Genomic DNA, 15546 nt, shown 5'->3' with positions numbered 1-15546 from the left:
CATATCTCAATACACACAGGACTCAAACAGTACTCCATCAACAACACTAGTCCAGAGCTAAAATGGTGAAAAGCACTTATAAAAATAAATACTGGAGAATGAGTTAATGCATCTTCTTGTAACACAGTAATAAAATAAGGCATTGTGTTCTCGGCTAATGCAGGGGTAAAATTGCATTCACTGTCAATAACAGCATAAAAAAAAACTAACACTGTAGACTTACCACAAATGTCTCCTAAAAGCAAAGTATTCAACCAATAAAAACTATATAATTGATTCTCGTGCAAAATGTTATATATGAAAAAAAACACACACCGTTTAAAGAGGACACAAATGGCGAGAATTTACTTTCACCTACCTGTGCCCTAAATTGGACAATTGTTGGAAGAGGCACAAACTGCCTTCATGTGAGGTGCATTTCGGTATAGTTTTAGTTGCTGCGCTGTAGTATCTCTATAGGCCAAGAACACCTGGATAATAGCCTATAAGCCTAAGGCCTCGTGCAGATGAGCATATAATCGGACAGCATACAGAGAGCACACTGATCCATGTTATTCCATAGGCCTGTTCAGATCAACGATTTTTCTCTCGGCCTGGCTTTCTGTTATAAAAAAAAAATCACAGCATGCACTACTTTCTTCCAAGTCTTGGATAAGACTCACCTATTCAAGTCTATGAAAGAGAAATCAGATCCCACACAGAACATCTGTGTGGCACCTGAATTTTACAGATGTATTGCTATTATGAACCTATTTAAAGGGAACCTGTAACCAGAAATGACGCTGTTAACCTGTAGATATGGGGTTGATCTGCAGGTTAATAGCATTATAATACTGTCCGGTGCCTGCACGCAGCCGAATGCAGCGGGGAGACAATTAACTTTATTCTCCCCGCCAGCCTTCAGTTTCAGCCATGGAGGCGGGGTGCCGCTGGTTCAGTCACCGCTGTGAGAATACAAAGCAGCAGATATAACCGTGCCCGGTCTCTGACTGACACCCCCTATGTATTGGGGTCGGCCGTCAGTCAGGGCCTCCATGACTGAAAACCGAATGCCGCCAGGGAGAATAAAGTTTCTCCCCTGCTGCATTCGGCTGCGTGCAGGTGCCGGACAGTATAATAACGCTGTTAACCTGCAGATTAACCCCATATCAGCAGGTTAACATCATTATTTCTGGTGATAGGTTCCCTTTAATCATTTCCATTTTTACTGTAGATGTATGAAAACTGATGGCACATGGAACTAAAAATGGACACACAGATGGATAAAACATGGATAAAACAGGATGAAAATCAGATGATACTCCGATGATATTTCATGCGCTCGTCTACAGCCGGCCTAAGCATGAATTGTACAATACTGCACATACACTACAAGTAACTGCACACTTCTTTAAACAAACTTATATGATAACAGTAAAATAAGAAATAAAAGAGTTTGGGCATTTCAGCAATATTAGTTTCTAGCAGAAGTGTAAAAAACAATAAAGGCATCACATTTCTCCCTGCCTGGCAGACAAAAAGTTACTGATATCCCAGGAATATGATACCAGTGACCTCACTTAACAAATTTAAAGGGATGGTCCAGCCCCTAAAATATATCTTCTAACTATCTGTACACCGTATCCACTTTTGTACTTGGCTTTATTACAAAACACTTCACACTTCTCTGCATCTACGTAATCTGTAAATGTGTTTTTTGTTACTGTACTTCATGTGATGAGTCTCAAACATGAAATCACAGGAGGCTGAGACTGCACTCAATGGGGGTCACATTATCTAACTGTGCTGTATTGCTCTCTCACCTACCCCTCGGAGGTCGGCCCACGTTGAATCCTCTCCAACACGTTCAATTGAAGGATGTCTTGCAATTTACCCTGAACAGGATGTCCCAGGATAATCAGTGTGTATATTTGATAAAGGTATGTGTTAGACTGAAACGTCATGTATTGTACACACAGCTTGGACCACATAATACGTTTTTCATCTAATTTCACCATATCCCCTGGATTTTTTCTATTTACTAGTTTCTTACAGCGCTACCCCCTGTGCAGTGGCAGAGACAGAAGCAGAGGGCTGGAGCTGCACTCTCATCTGCCACAGGTTCCATCACCAAGAATTGGAAGACCTCTTCAGAGGGGGCAGCGATGCAACAAACTAGTCAGCAACTGCAGCTCTGACCCCTGTGATGTCCTGTTCCTGGAGGGGCGATGGATGCAGTAGGGAGTGAGTGCAGTCCCAGCCTCCTGCAACGTCCTATTTGAGCCTCCTCTGAAACAAAACTTCACTGGAAGTGCAGTAAAAAAAACATGTTTAGAGATTAGGTAGATAGGAAGAAGTGTAAAGGTACCTTCACACTGAACGACATCGCTAGCGATCCGTGACGTTGCAGCGTCCTGGATAGCGATATCGTTGAGTTTGACAGGCAGCAGCGATCAGGATCCTGCTGTGATATCGCTGGTCGGAGCAGAAAGGCCAGAACTTTATTTCGTTGCTGGATCTCCCGTAGACATCGCTGAATCGGCGTGTGTGATGCCGATTCAGCAATGTCTTCACTGGTAACCAGGGTAAACATCGGGTTACTAAGTGCAGGGCCGCACTGTCAGCGCCGGCCGGACGGAAAGCAGAGCACAGCGGTGACGTCACCGCTGTGCTTTCCGGCTGGCGCTTACACAGTGCAGAGAAGCACAGCGCCGGGGGACAGACACCGGAATGTAAGTATGTAGTGTTTTTTTTTTTTTACATTTACGCTGGTAACCAGGGTAAACATCGGGTTACTAAGCACGGCCCTGCGCTTAGTAACCCGACGTTTACCCTGGTTACCAGGGGACTTCACATAGTTGGTCGCTGGAGAGCTGTCTGTGTGACAGCTCTCCAGCGACCACGCAGCGACGCTGCAGCGATCGGGATCGTTGTCTAGATCGCTGCAGCGTCGCTAAATGTGACGGTACCTTAAGGTATTGTATAGTAAAGCTAATTACAAAAGTGGCTACGATGTAAAGATCGATAATTAGAAAATACATTTTAGGTGCTGGACCAACTCCCTAAAATATTTTCTGGGGTAGCCGTTTTGTTGCAAGAAATGTCTGCAGTTAAAAAGAAAAAACATCCCCCCACCGTCCTATCCCGCCTTATTCCCTTTTCTTGCCTGTTATTTTAAAATCCAAATAAAATCTTTGGAAAAAGAATTAAAAAAAACAAAAAAAAAAAAACATAAATACATCTAAATGGAATAATAAAAAAACAAATTCCATACACATTCTGCGGAAACACCTTCATTCAGTAGTATTGAGAGATGTATAAATTGCCAAAATATTTACAAGGAATCTGACACGTGTGAACATATCTTTACAATGAACCAGAAGATGTCACGCTTTCTTTTTCATCGGTGCTCAACTTCACTAATGCTGTTGTTGATAAGTGGGCATGATTTTTTATAGCCATGTCCTAAAATCTAATATTGGAGGATAGGGATTTGCTTTTAGCTGCAGAAGATCATCCAAGTTGACAATGTCCATGGTTCTGGAATTAAGGAGTTATCTATAGAACTATGATGTTCATGAGCTCACAAATTGAGGACTATGTTGTCTACTGCTGATTGCAATGATCACCTAGAACTCGGACTTCAACAATATTGTTGCTTAATGATTTACGTGCATAAAAATGGCAGTGGTGACCACCAGTTTAAAGGATAATTGAATAGATTTTCAAGAAATGTAAGATCTGGTGGGAAAAGGGGGTAAAAGATTGTACCACATTAATCTAACTTTCACCCTACTATGGAAAATAACCCAAACTAGATTCAACGTATTCCTGATAAGGTTTGCTATCTGCAGCTTGACAATACTCAATTCTACGTCTCTCTTACTGAATATTCTACACTTCTGCAACAAACATTATCATATCCTGGGAATCATTAATGTTTTCCGGTAAGTTTTCCATTTCTTTTTAATTCCAAGGAATGTGGCCAGCAGAGATGGAGCAGGTTAATGCCTGAGTGCTGGCAAGACCATCGGAGATGAGCTCGGTGGCTCAAGTGTCCTAACCGTGACTTTCTGATCCCACACTATGTGAATGATGCTTTACTAGGTGCCCTTGTAAGGATAAGCAGAAAGGATTATTAGCAATCACGTAAGGAGAAGAGCATGTCCTGGTGCTGTGGAAGAAATGTCAGGAATATTCTTGAGTATATATATATTTCCTATATTTTGCCTCAATTTAGAGCACATATCCACATTGCTACATTCTCTTCAGTGCAGGACAAAATATAACATTAATCTGTGCACATGGTGCCACATTGTGTTCTGTGCAATTTTGTTACAAATCCTGAAGGATTTCCTAGTGCCAGCAAAGTGAATGAGATTCCTGAAGTCTCATGCACACGTTGCTTATTTTTTCTTTGTAGATCTGCAGCAGATTTAATATGCAGAATGTCAATTCTTTCAGCGTTTTTGCTGCAGATATCACCCAAACTAATGAGAGTGAAAAATCTACACCAAAAACACATGTAGAACAAAAGCAACAAAAACGCTGCGAAAACATCTAGTTACAAACCACTAATCCTTCCTAATCATGACTACCATATCCAGATACAGAAATACCAATACCAAATTTGCCCAAAGAATATACAAAATACTATTCATCATAGCATTTGCTCTATTTTTTTCTAATTTTTGGTGTTTTTCGCCTGTTTTTCATTTGCACAAAATTCATCTTTTAATTTGCGCATCTTTTAAAGTTTATTTTACGTGTGTGCCTAGTTTTTTTATGTTCAACATTGTGATCAGAGTTTAGGGTTTCCAGATGTTTTTGGCTGATTCATCATTTAGAATTTTTCAAAGAGTTTGTCTCAAATGGACTCCAGTTCCCCCTTGGAGTGCTTCTGGTGCAAATATTGCGCTAAAATGTCGCAAAACAAGTTAAAGACAAAAATAAAGATGGTTTATGACTTTGCACAAAATTGATGAATCTTGTGCACTATTTTGAAAAATTTGCAGCAGCAAAAACAGTAACAAATACCCAAGACAAAAATGAAAAGTGGCTTAAATACCCCGTAAATGATGAATCGGGGCCTAAGTGTTAAGACACTTTGTGTAAAATCAAGTAAGCTCAGTAATCTCTACTTACCACAGTAACACTTCACTGCAGTCAATTACCATTAAACACTCAGGCACTTAGTGAATTTCTCCCAATAATGTAATCTAGCATTAAAACACTATCCGCTACTACACACACTGCAAGGAAAGTACTGTATTTAATGTGAACCTATCACGAAAAGGAGCGAGAAAACCGAGAATACCAGATGTGTACAAGAATACAGAGCCAGGGTGAGTAATGTGTATAACCTTTGACATCGGCTTTCATTGGGACCTGAGATTTTACATTAATGGCCATTTATTTACATTCTTTATCAAAATGTCGTCAGTAACAGCTTACATTTTCACAAGCGCTATAGAATCAAATGTTTAGACCGTAATCATTTTATTCCTTTTTAAATAAATTATTTTTAATTAACGATACAAATAAAAAAAACATGCACTTTATATATCCCCATTGCCATTTTGATCAATACAATGAAGTTCTAGTATCTCTTAATTTTGACAATGAATACCATAACAAAAAAAATGAAAAAAAAAAAACAGTAGGAGATGTGTGTTTCTTATGCATTCCCAAGTGCTAAAAACATTTATGAAATTAAATGCTACAATTAGTTTACCATAAATGGCAACCATGCTGGCCATGGACATTATACCACCGCCAGTCGGCTACAAGCAAGACAATAGTTGGTCATCTAACACCCTGTTTAGACAGACCAGTCACACTTTTATGTGCACAGAACAATCATTAATATGATTGTTATGTGCCCAGAGAACATCATGTTATCAGCAGCACATTACCTGTTTACACAGGATGGCGAGCAGCAGAGAACAATGATTTTTAATTGAAAATCATCTCATTAGGTGAACAACGTTTTTTCGCTGGGTGATTGCTGGCCTGTTTAGACAGAATTATAGTCAGGAAATAAATATTTGTAGCAACACTAATTCCTGATCATCAACCTTGCTAAATGGGTTTTAAATTTACTGTGGCTACTCTGAGTATTATGGCTCAAATGCTCACAAATCAGAGAGGCAGATTATGTGGTTTACAAGGGGCCTTGGTGAGCAAAGGTAAAGTCCAGGTTGATCCTATATAAAAAAGTTAGCATCTTTTTTACAAGAAGGCAAAACCCAATGACAGATCAGTAGAGATTTTTCGTTTCTTCATGTAAATAGGGATCCAAGAAGTATAGTTTCTCCTTGCAGAGAGTGACATGTTAAGCATGTCGAGATGAGGAGACTTAAAGCCACAATGCTAGTCTGGGAAATATGCAAATTGTCTCTTCGGAGATGAAGAGGACTGGAACTCTAGTGCCACCTATTGGAAGTAGCAATCCTAACAATCAAGTTAAAGGGTCGACATTGACTGTTAGGATTGCTCCTTCCAATAGGCGGCACTAGAGTTCTAGTCCTCTTCCTCCCTGAAGAGACAATTTTCATGTAAATATGAATGTCTTAATCCAATCATAAATTGTGAGCAATAGGTCAAAGTCACATTAATGTTTCTAAAAAAAGTTGTAGTGATAAAAAACAAAATATATATATATAATCTTTTCGTTATTTATTAATCGTCTTTTATCACTACAGTTATATTTTTAATTTATACATATAATAAATACACAAAGAACAGTAAATAGAAATAGAAAATTCATGTTTGGTATATCCCCATCACCAATTCCTCAAGGTGATTTTCCAGGAATATATAAATTAAAGGTTTATGACTCCTACGTAAACTAATAAAGAATTTTTCAATATTGTTGCCATAGGAATTCTACTTTGTTCTTACATCGCCAACGCTGTCAAGTGTACATGATAGTGTGTTGTCCGCACTCCTGACATGTCACTTGACTATGGGGTCTGCAGTGTAATGTGACTATGGATGACACTCGAGATGACATGTTGTCAATGTCATCAGTATGGACAACATGTAATTTCGTGCAAGAGTAAACAGCTAGCAGCAAGGATCGGCAATCAGTGGCTGAGCGTAAACGCAGAAGAATCCCTACGGTGACTGTACTGAAAAGGTTTTTATGTTCTCATTTTGTGAGTTAAGGTTTAGAATAAATCAAAGAATAGTATATATGTAACATAAAAAAGTAAAATAATAGTTATTAAACAGCAAGTCTTCAAAATGAAATCTGCTTCTTTACAACATCAGCATGGCCAGAACTACTACCTATTCCCAATTAATCTATCACAGAGACATCTGCTCTTTCCTGGAAAACAATGTACAATTCAGATCTGTTATATACTGTATAACACATCTCACAGTAAAAATCAAATAAAAGACACATAAGACTAAATAAAAATGCATATTGCCTCTTCAGAGAGGAAGAGGATTGGAACTCTATAGCGCCACCAGTTGGAAGTAGCGATCCTACAAGTCACTATCAACCCTTTAGCAAGCCTTGCCATATGACAGAACAGAGGTGTCAAACTGCATTCCTCGAGGGCCGCCAACAGGTCATGTTTTCAGGATTTCCTTAGCATTCCACAAGGTGCTGGAATCATTCTGTGCAGGTGATTAAATTATCACCTGTGCAATACAAGGAAATCCTGAAAACATGACCTGTTGGCGGCCCTCGAGGAATGCAGTTTGACACCTCTAACTTAGAATAAAAGCCAAATCAGAATCTCAATTTGCAGACATGTTTCATGGTATTGCCCCTCGTTAGTGCAAAGAATGAGATCTGATTTGGCTAGGAGAGAGGCTCTGGACTGAGGTCTAGGGGGTAACATTTCTCCTTGTGGAGAGTGACACACTGGCCCTGACATGGCAATGTAAAGAGGTTTATTTGCCATGCAATGCTTCTCTGGGAAATTGAATATGCAAATTGCCTCTTCAGAGAGGAAGAGGAGTAGAACTCTATAGCGTCATCTGTTGGAAGCATCGATCCTACAATCACTATCAACCCTATATACACAACCCTCAAGTCAGAAAGCATATTTTTTATATAGTTACACCTTCAAAGTAGTGAAGAGGGAGGCTAAAACAGCCAGGGGCACTCTCAACGACACAATAAATACCAAAAAAAGAAGAAAAAGAGCACAAAACGTCCCAAAGATAAAAGTTATTCAGATTTTATTTAAAAAAAAAAACACATGTATCATAAAAACAACATACATGGTAATACAATAATAGACAAATTAATTTAATGAATAACAGGTGTAAGAGCATAAGGATCCCAAATACTAGTGGAGGGTGGGGCAGAACATGACAACTATTTAAAGAGAAAAGTGCAAGTGCGACCTATATAGGGTTATTCCCTTAAAAATAACAATCAGAAAAAATTGATGAAAATGTAGCACTAAGTTGAAACAGAAGTGAAAATCACTTATTATTCCTTAAGAAACTTTAAATCTCGTTCAGCTCATATACAGGTCCTTCTCAAAAAATTAGCATATAGTGTTAAATTTCATTATTTACCATAATGTAATGATTACAATTAAACTTTCATATATTATAGATTCATTATCCACCAACTGAAATTTGTCAGGTCTTTTATTGTTTTAATACTGATGATTTTGGCATACAACTCCTGATAACCCAAAAAACCTGTCTCAATAAATTAGCATATCAAGAAAAGGTTCTCTAAATGACCTATTACCCTAATCTTCTGAATCAACTAATTAACTCTAAACACATGCAAAAGATACCTGAGGCTTTTAAAAACTCCCTGCCTGGTTCATTACTCAAAACCCCCATCATGGGTAAGACTAGCGACCTGACAGATGTCAAGAAGGCCATCATTGACACCCTCAAGCAAGAGGGTAAGACCCAGAAAGAAATTTCTCAACAAATAGGCTGTTCCCAGAGTGCTGTATCAAGGCACCTCAATGGTAAGTCTGTTGGAAGGAAACAATGTGGCAGAAAACGCTGTACAACGAGAAGAGGTGACCGGACCCTGAGGAAGATTGTGGAGAAGGACCGATTCCAGACCTTGGGGAACCTGAGGAAGCAGTGGACTGAGTCTGGTGTGGAAACATCCAGAGCCACCGTGCACAGGCGTGTGCAGGAAATGGGCTACAGGTGCTGCATTCCCCAGGTAAAGCCACTTTTGAACCATGAACAGCGGCAGAAGCGCCTGACCTGGGCAACAGAAGCAAATTTTGCATGTCATTCGGAAATCAAGGTGCCAGAGTCTGGAGGAAGACTGGGGAGAAGGAAATGCCAAAATGCCTGAAGTCCAGTGTCAAGTACCCACAGTCAGTGATGGTGTGGGGTGCCATGTCAGCTGCTGGTGTTGGTCCACTGTGTTTCATCAAGGGCAGGGTCAATGCAGCTAGCTATCAGGAGATTTTGGAGCACTTCATGCTTCCATCGGCTGAAATGCTTTATGGAGATGAAGATTTCATTTTTCAGCACGACCTGGCACCTGCTCACAGTGCCAAAACCACTGGTAAATGGTTTACTGACCATGGTATTACTGTGCTCAATTGGCCTGCCAACTCTCCTGACCTGAACCCCATAGAGAATCTGTGGGATATTGTGAAGAAAAAGTTGAGAGACGCAAGACCCAACACTCTGGATGAGCTTAAGGCCGCTATTGAAGCATCCTGGGCCTCCATAACATCTCAGCAGTGTCACAGGCTGATTGCCTCCATGCCACGCCGCATTGAAGCAGTCATTTCTGCCAAAGGATTCCCGACCAAGTATTGAGTGCATAACTGAACATTATTATTTGATGTTTTTTTTGTTTGTTATTAAAAAACACTTTTATTTGATTGGACGGGTGAAATATGCTAATTTATTGAGACAGGTTTTTTGGGTTATCAGGAGTTGTATGCCAAAATCATCAGTATTAAAACAATAAAAGACCTGATAAACTTCAGTTGGTGGATAATGAATCTATAATATATGAAAGTTTAATTGTAATCATTACATTATGGTAAATAATGAAATTTAACACTATATGCTAATTTTTTGAGAAGGACCTGTAGAGCAATAAAACATATATCAAGTACTACAATTAATCAACAACGGGTCACGTAAAGCCCGCAACATAAACTGGGTGAGAACGCACTACAAGTCAAAGACAGTCCTTACCCATATTTCTTGGGCTCCGGATATGATCCCCAGGTGGCAAGAAATATGGGTAAGGACAGTCTTTGACTTGTAGTGCGTTCTCGCATTCCCTTAAAGGGGTATATACCCAGTTTATGTTTCTGGCTTTACGTGACCCGTTGTTGATTAATTGTAGTACTTGATATATGTTTTATTGCTCTATAAGAGCTGAACGAGATTTAACGTTTTTTAAGGAATAATAAGTGATTTTCACTTCTGTTTCCACTTAGTGCTACATTTTCATCAATTATTTCTGATTGTGATTTTTAAGGGAATAACCCTACATAGGTCGCACTTGCACTTTTCTATTTAAATAGTTGTCATATTCTGCCCCACCCTCCACTATTTGGGATCCTTATGCTCTTACACCTGTTATTCATTAAATTGCTTTGTATATTATTGTATTACTATGTATGTTGTTTTTATGATGCAGGTGTTTTTTTTAAATAAAATCTGAATAACTTTTATCTTTGGGATGTTTTGTGCTCTTTTTCTTCTTTTTTTGGTATTTATAATCACTATCAACCCTTAGGACATAGGACTACATGTAGATTTTACAGATTCAGAGAGTTCATTACAATGTACAGTATGTGACACTATGTTCCGCCACTTAGTAAACATTTCTACCTTGAGAATCTACATTGCCTATATTACCTGTTACCTTGACATAAGGCAACATTTGAATGTGAAGAAAGCAGCACAGATGGTAAAGCTATCATACATGATGTTGCTTTGTATCTTCCACATTTGTACCTAGATATGAGGCACAGGCACAGTATAATAACATAATAAACAGTTTGTGTTCTTCGCTCACTCACTGGCTGTAATTATATTTTCAGATGATTAATATTAGTAACTGATTAATTCATGTTTATATTGGGAGGCAGCGAACAGGAAACATTTCATGAAGCCTAACTGTATGGCACTGAGCTGTATACGGACCATACACACTGGAATAACAACTTATCTAGAGAGTGAATTACAAACAAATTCCTGCAAATACTTGAAACTCATTCTGGGAAATATAATTATCATATGTGATTTTTTCCACCATAGAACTGGCCATTGGTTTAGCCTCAAATTTGCAGAACCGCAAAATACACATGTTTTTCCTTGCATTGCAAATACATAAAAAAATCAAAAGATTTGCTGCAGATTTAAAATTCATGCCATGTATCAATTTCTGCAAAGCATTTGCTGATAGTTTAATATGCTGTGGATTGACCGAAAAATCTGGATAGAAAATCTGCAGCACGTCCAACATGTCTGAACGCACCCTTAACACCTAGAGGTCAAGGCAATTTCTTGTTTTCGCACTTTTGTTTTTTTCTTCCTTCTGCTAAGACACATACCTTTTTAACTTTTTCTGTCAGCATAGTTGTATGAGGGCATGTTCTTTTGTATAGCGAGTGGATATTTTTAGTGACACCATTTTAGGGTATATACAATGCATTTTGGGGAAGGCTTCTTCACTCTTCGCTGATCTTTAAGGGTTAAATAATACCAAATCATGACTCCTGGTTTATGCATATATTAAAGACTTACCTGTCAAGTTGAGGGCTTAGATCTGTGTTGCTCACGCAGAAGTCACAACAGTTCTCCAATCTGCAACATCAAATTATTTATGGTTAATTCATCGTTAAACGATTTACTGGAAGTTATTAAGCAGATATGCAAATGTTATGAAATACATTATTTATAACATTTGAGTAGATGCAGACCTGGCATTAGAGTGGGGTAAACTGGGCAATAGCTCATGGCCACCATCAACAAAGGGGTCCAACAGCCAGACCGTAAGCAGCTGCTACAGTCTGTGACTGAGAGAATGGGATAGGAACAGGGGTGCACCATCGGCAACTGGCACAAGGCACCAGTGACCACAACTGACTTCCCCTCACTGTTAAAGTGGCATTAGTAGTTACTGTTAAGACTGGTAGTGCTACCTTAATACAATGCTTTGTGTCTTAATAACCCTCCCCAGCTTCTCCTCACACACGGACCTATGGCTTATACCCCTTGGGATGATTGAGTTACAGGGGATGTCTGCAGCCACCATGAGTGTCTCAGCATAAGGCCGGCGTCACATTACCGTAGAATACAGATGAGTGCTATGCGAGAAAACATCGCATAGAACTTGGCCCAGTGTTAATCTATGGGGTAGCTCACATCACCGTATTTTTTCTCCGACGTATTCTACGTGTTTTTTGAAAAGGCGGCAATTCATGTGCACGTACAGTAAAATCACAATGACAGATTACAATAGAATAGATATTATTATTTATTTATATAGCACCATTGATTCCATTGTGCTGTACATGAGAAGGGGTTACATCAAAATGCAAATATCACTTACAGTAAACAAAATTAAACAATGACAGACTGGTACAGAGGGAAGAGGACCCTTCCCTTGCAGGCTTACATTCTTCAAGATTATGGGGAAGGAGACAGTAGGTCAGGGATTGCAGTAGCTCAATGATGTTGAGTTGGCCAAGCAGTCATTGCAGGTTGTATGCTTTTTTGAAGATATGGGCTTTCAGGTTCCGTCTAAAGGATCCAAATGTGGTGGATAACCGGACGTGTTGGGGCACAGAATTACAGAGGATGGGGGATATTAGGGAGAAGTCTTGGAGGCGATTAAGTGAGGCGTGAAAGAGGTCTTGGAAGGACCAGAGATTACTTGAGGGAAGATATTGGGAGATTAGTTCGGAGATATATGGAGGAGAAAGGTTATGGATGGCTTTGTTGGTCATTGTTAGTAGTTTAAACTGGATACACTGGGAAATTGGGAGCCAGTGAAGGGATTTGCAAAGAGGAGAAGCAGGAGTGCAGCGAGGAGAGAAATTACTTGGGCAGCAGAGATAAGGAAGGACTGGAGGGGTGCGAGAGTGATAGAAGGTAGGCCACAGAGGAGGATGTTGCAGTAGTTGAGGCGGGAGATGATTAGGGCATGCACAAGCATTTTGGAAGAGTGAGGGTTGAGGAAAGGACGGATCCTGGAAATATTTTTGAACTGGAGGCGACAGGAGGTGGCGAGAGCTTGGATGTGCGGTTTGAAGGACAGGGCAGAGTCAAGGGTTACTCCAAGGCAGCGGATTTCCGGGACAGGGGAAAGTGTGATTTCATTTATATTGATAGATCAGGTAGGGAAGACATGCGAGACGTAGGAAAGATAATTAGTTCAGATTTGTCCACACTGAGCTTGAGGAAGTGAGAGGAGAAGAAGGAGGATATGGCTGATAGACATTCTGGGATTTTGGACAGCAGAAAGGTGACATATGGGCCAGATCTGAGTGTCATGAGCATATAGAGGGTACTGGAAGCCATAGGCCTTTATGAGTTGTCCCAGGCCAAGGGTATAGATTGAGAAGAGAAGGGGTCCTAGGACAGAGCCTTGAGGGACCGGAACTCTCCTTTGCACGTGCGACTTTCTCACAGTGCTAACGGGGATCTCAGGGAGGTCACCGCAGTTCAGCCTGGCTGGGAACGCAGCCTCAGTGACGTCAACGCTAGTCACTGAGGCTGCGCTAGCAGCAGTTCATTCCCCAGTAGTTCTCAGCCTGGAAGGTCGCATCTTGGCACCGTCCAGGTTGAAAACTATTTCTCCCACAGACATGGACTACGGAGTGGGACAGAACGACAGACAGGTATGGTCTATTGTTGTTTTTCAATTTTAGTTTTATTACAGGAGAACGAGGGCTTCAGTGGAATTAGGCGAGGTTGTAAGTATGGTTTAATTAAGAATATTAAAGGAGTCTGGGTCATTCTTTCATTGAAGGACTTTTTTCCGGGCGTATGTGTTTTCTTACAATGTGACTATGGGGTTAGTAATGGGGGTGTCTTATTGACGCCTCTCCATTACTAACCTCTGGGCTTGGTGTCACCTGACAATACAAAAGTGACATCAACCCCACAACTATCACCCCACTTGCCACCGCTACAGGGTAAGTGGGAAGAGCGAGGCTAAGTGCCAGACTTGGCGCAGCTTAGAGATGCGCCTTTTCTGGGGTGGCTGAGAGCTGATATTTTTAGCCTGGGGGGGCCAGTATCCATCGCCCTTTCCTAGGCTATTAATATCAGCCCGTATGTAAAAGCTCAAGGTAAAAATCGCATTGCAACCAGATAGCAATTGCACTGTACTCAGATGTAAATTGGATGATAGATGTGAAAAATCGGATTGTATTTGCATGACACTCGCATTACACTCGTGCGACTCTCAGCAGGGAGACTCGGACCGGTTTTTCATACGTTAAGTGCGACCCCAGCCTAAAGCTGTGGGTTTCTCTTTTGTGGAAAACCTCTTTTTCTGCTCCAAATTATTCTTCATATACATTAATAATACAATTGATCAATGCCAGCATTGCTCACACCGTTCTTGAAGTGGAGATATGCTGGAGTCAGATACACCTCCAAGAATCAGGAGCATTGGACGAGTAACGTACATGTCACTATGCGCCTGGCCACAAATCCTACTACAGTCTGTGGTGGAGTAAGATTTGTGTTTTAGTGAACGCTGTTGCTTGTCATGAATCTGACGAGTGGCGGCTGCATGCCCCATCTCACCCACTTTGTCAGAACTGAGCAAAAATGGCATGAAAGCGCCAAAAGTCGCAACATTTTAGCGCAGCCTTGATTTTTGCCAAAATAATGTGACTTTTCGAAGCTTTTTATGCTAGAATACTGGTGTAAAAGCTTTGATGAATTGGGCCCTAAGTGCATTATTTGTAATATTTGTATATACAGTAACTGTGAATTTGAATTTATATTGTGTGTATTATATATACATATACCAGATCCCATTGATCACTTTTTTAATCATTGGGCAAAAAGTGTGCTCAATCATTGAATGCCCCATTTATGGTCCAGGATGCTTTAGCAACATCGTGAAGGGCTCCAAGCTTTGTTCCTATGTGCATCCAGTAATGGAAAGTGGTGCTGAGGAGGCCTCAAGGTCATCATCACCACAGTCCACACATTCTGCCTAATAGTAACAGTTATTTAGATGAGCCGATAATCTGTGAACAAACACAAGTACAAATGCTTGTACTCTATTGCCTGTATATACATGTCAATAATCGCCTGCCATACAAACAGAGAGTGATTGGATTATTTATGTTGGTATAAATCAGTTATTGGCAGCACATGAAACAGGACATGTACTGTCCATAAAGTGAGCTGATATGTGGATAGAACAATTGTATTCGCCATCCTTATGTCCCCATTATTGTTTGTCAGTCTGTGTGCAAGCAGGAAAAACAGTGCAGAAGGACTTGTAGTTTAATTTAAGGCCACATTCACATGTTCGGTATTTGGTAGTATTTTACCTCAGTATCTGTAAGCCAAAATCAGGAGTGGAACAATCAGAGGGAAAGTATAATAGAAACACGT

At 40.1% G+C, this 15546-nt stretch overlaps 1 protein-coding gene across 1 annotated transcript in view; it reads right to left on the bottom strand.

The window, feature by feature from the left end:
• The window catches only part of LINGO1 (leucine rich repeat and Ig domain containing 1), a 576922-nt gene that overhangs the window by 421715 nt on the left and 139661 nt on the right, over nt 1-15546 (bottom strand). The window contains exon 2 of the mRNA XM_077264082.1: nt 11707-11766. The gene's annotated coding sequence lies outside the window, so the exon portion shown is untranslated. The remainder of the gene's footprint in view (nt 1-11706; nt 11767-15546) is intronic.

Source organism: Ranitomeya variabilis, chromosome 5 (genome assembly GCF_051348905.1).
Source record: "Ranitomeya variabilis isolate aRanVar5 chromosome 5, aRanVar5.hap1, whole genome shotgun sequence".
In the NCBI taxonomy this organism is placed as follows: Eukaryota; Metazoa; Chordata; class Amphibia; order Anura; family Dendrobatidae; genus Ranitomeya; species Ranitomeya variabilis.
The sequence above is the reverse complement of the archived record's forward strand: the minus strand, read 5'-3'. Positions and strand labels throughout refer to the sequence as shown.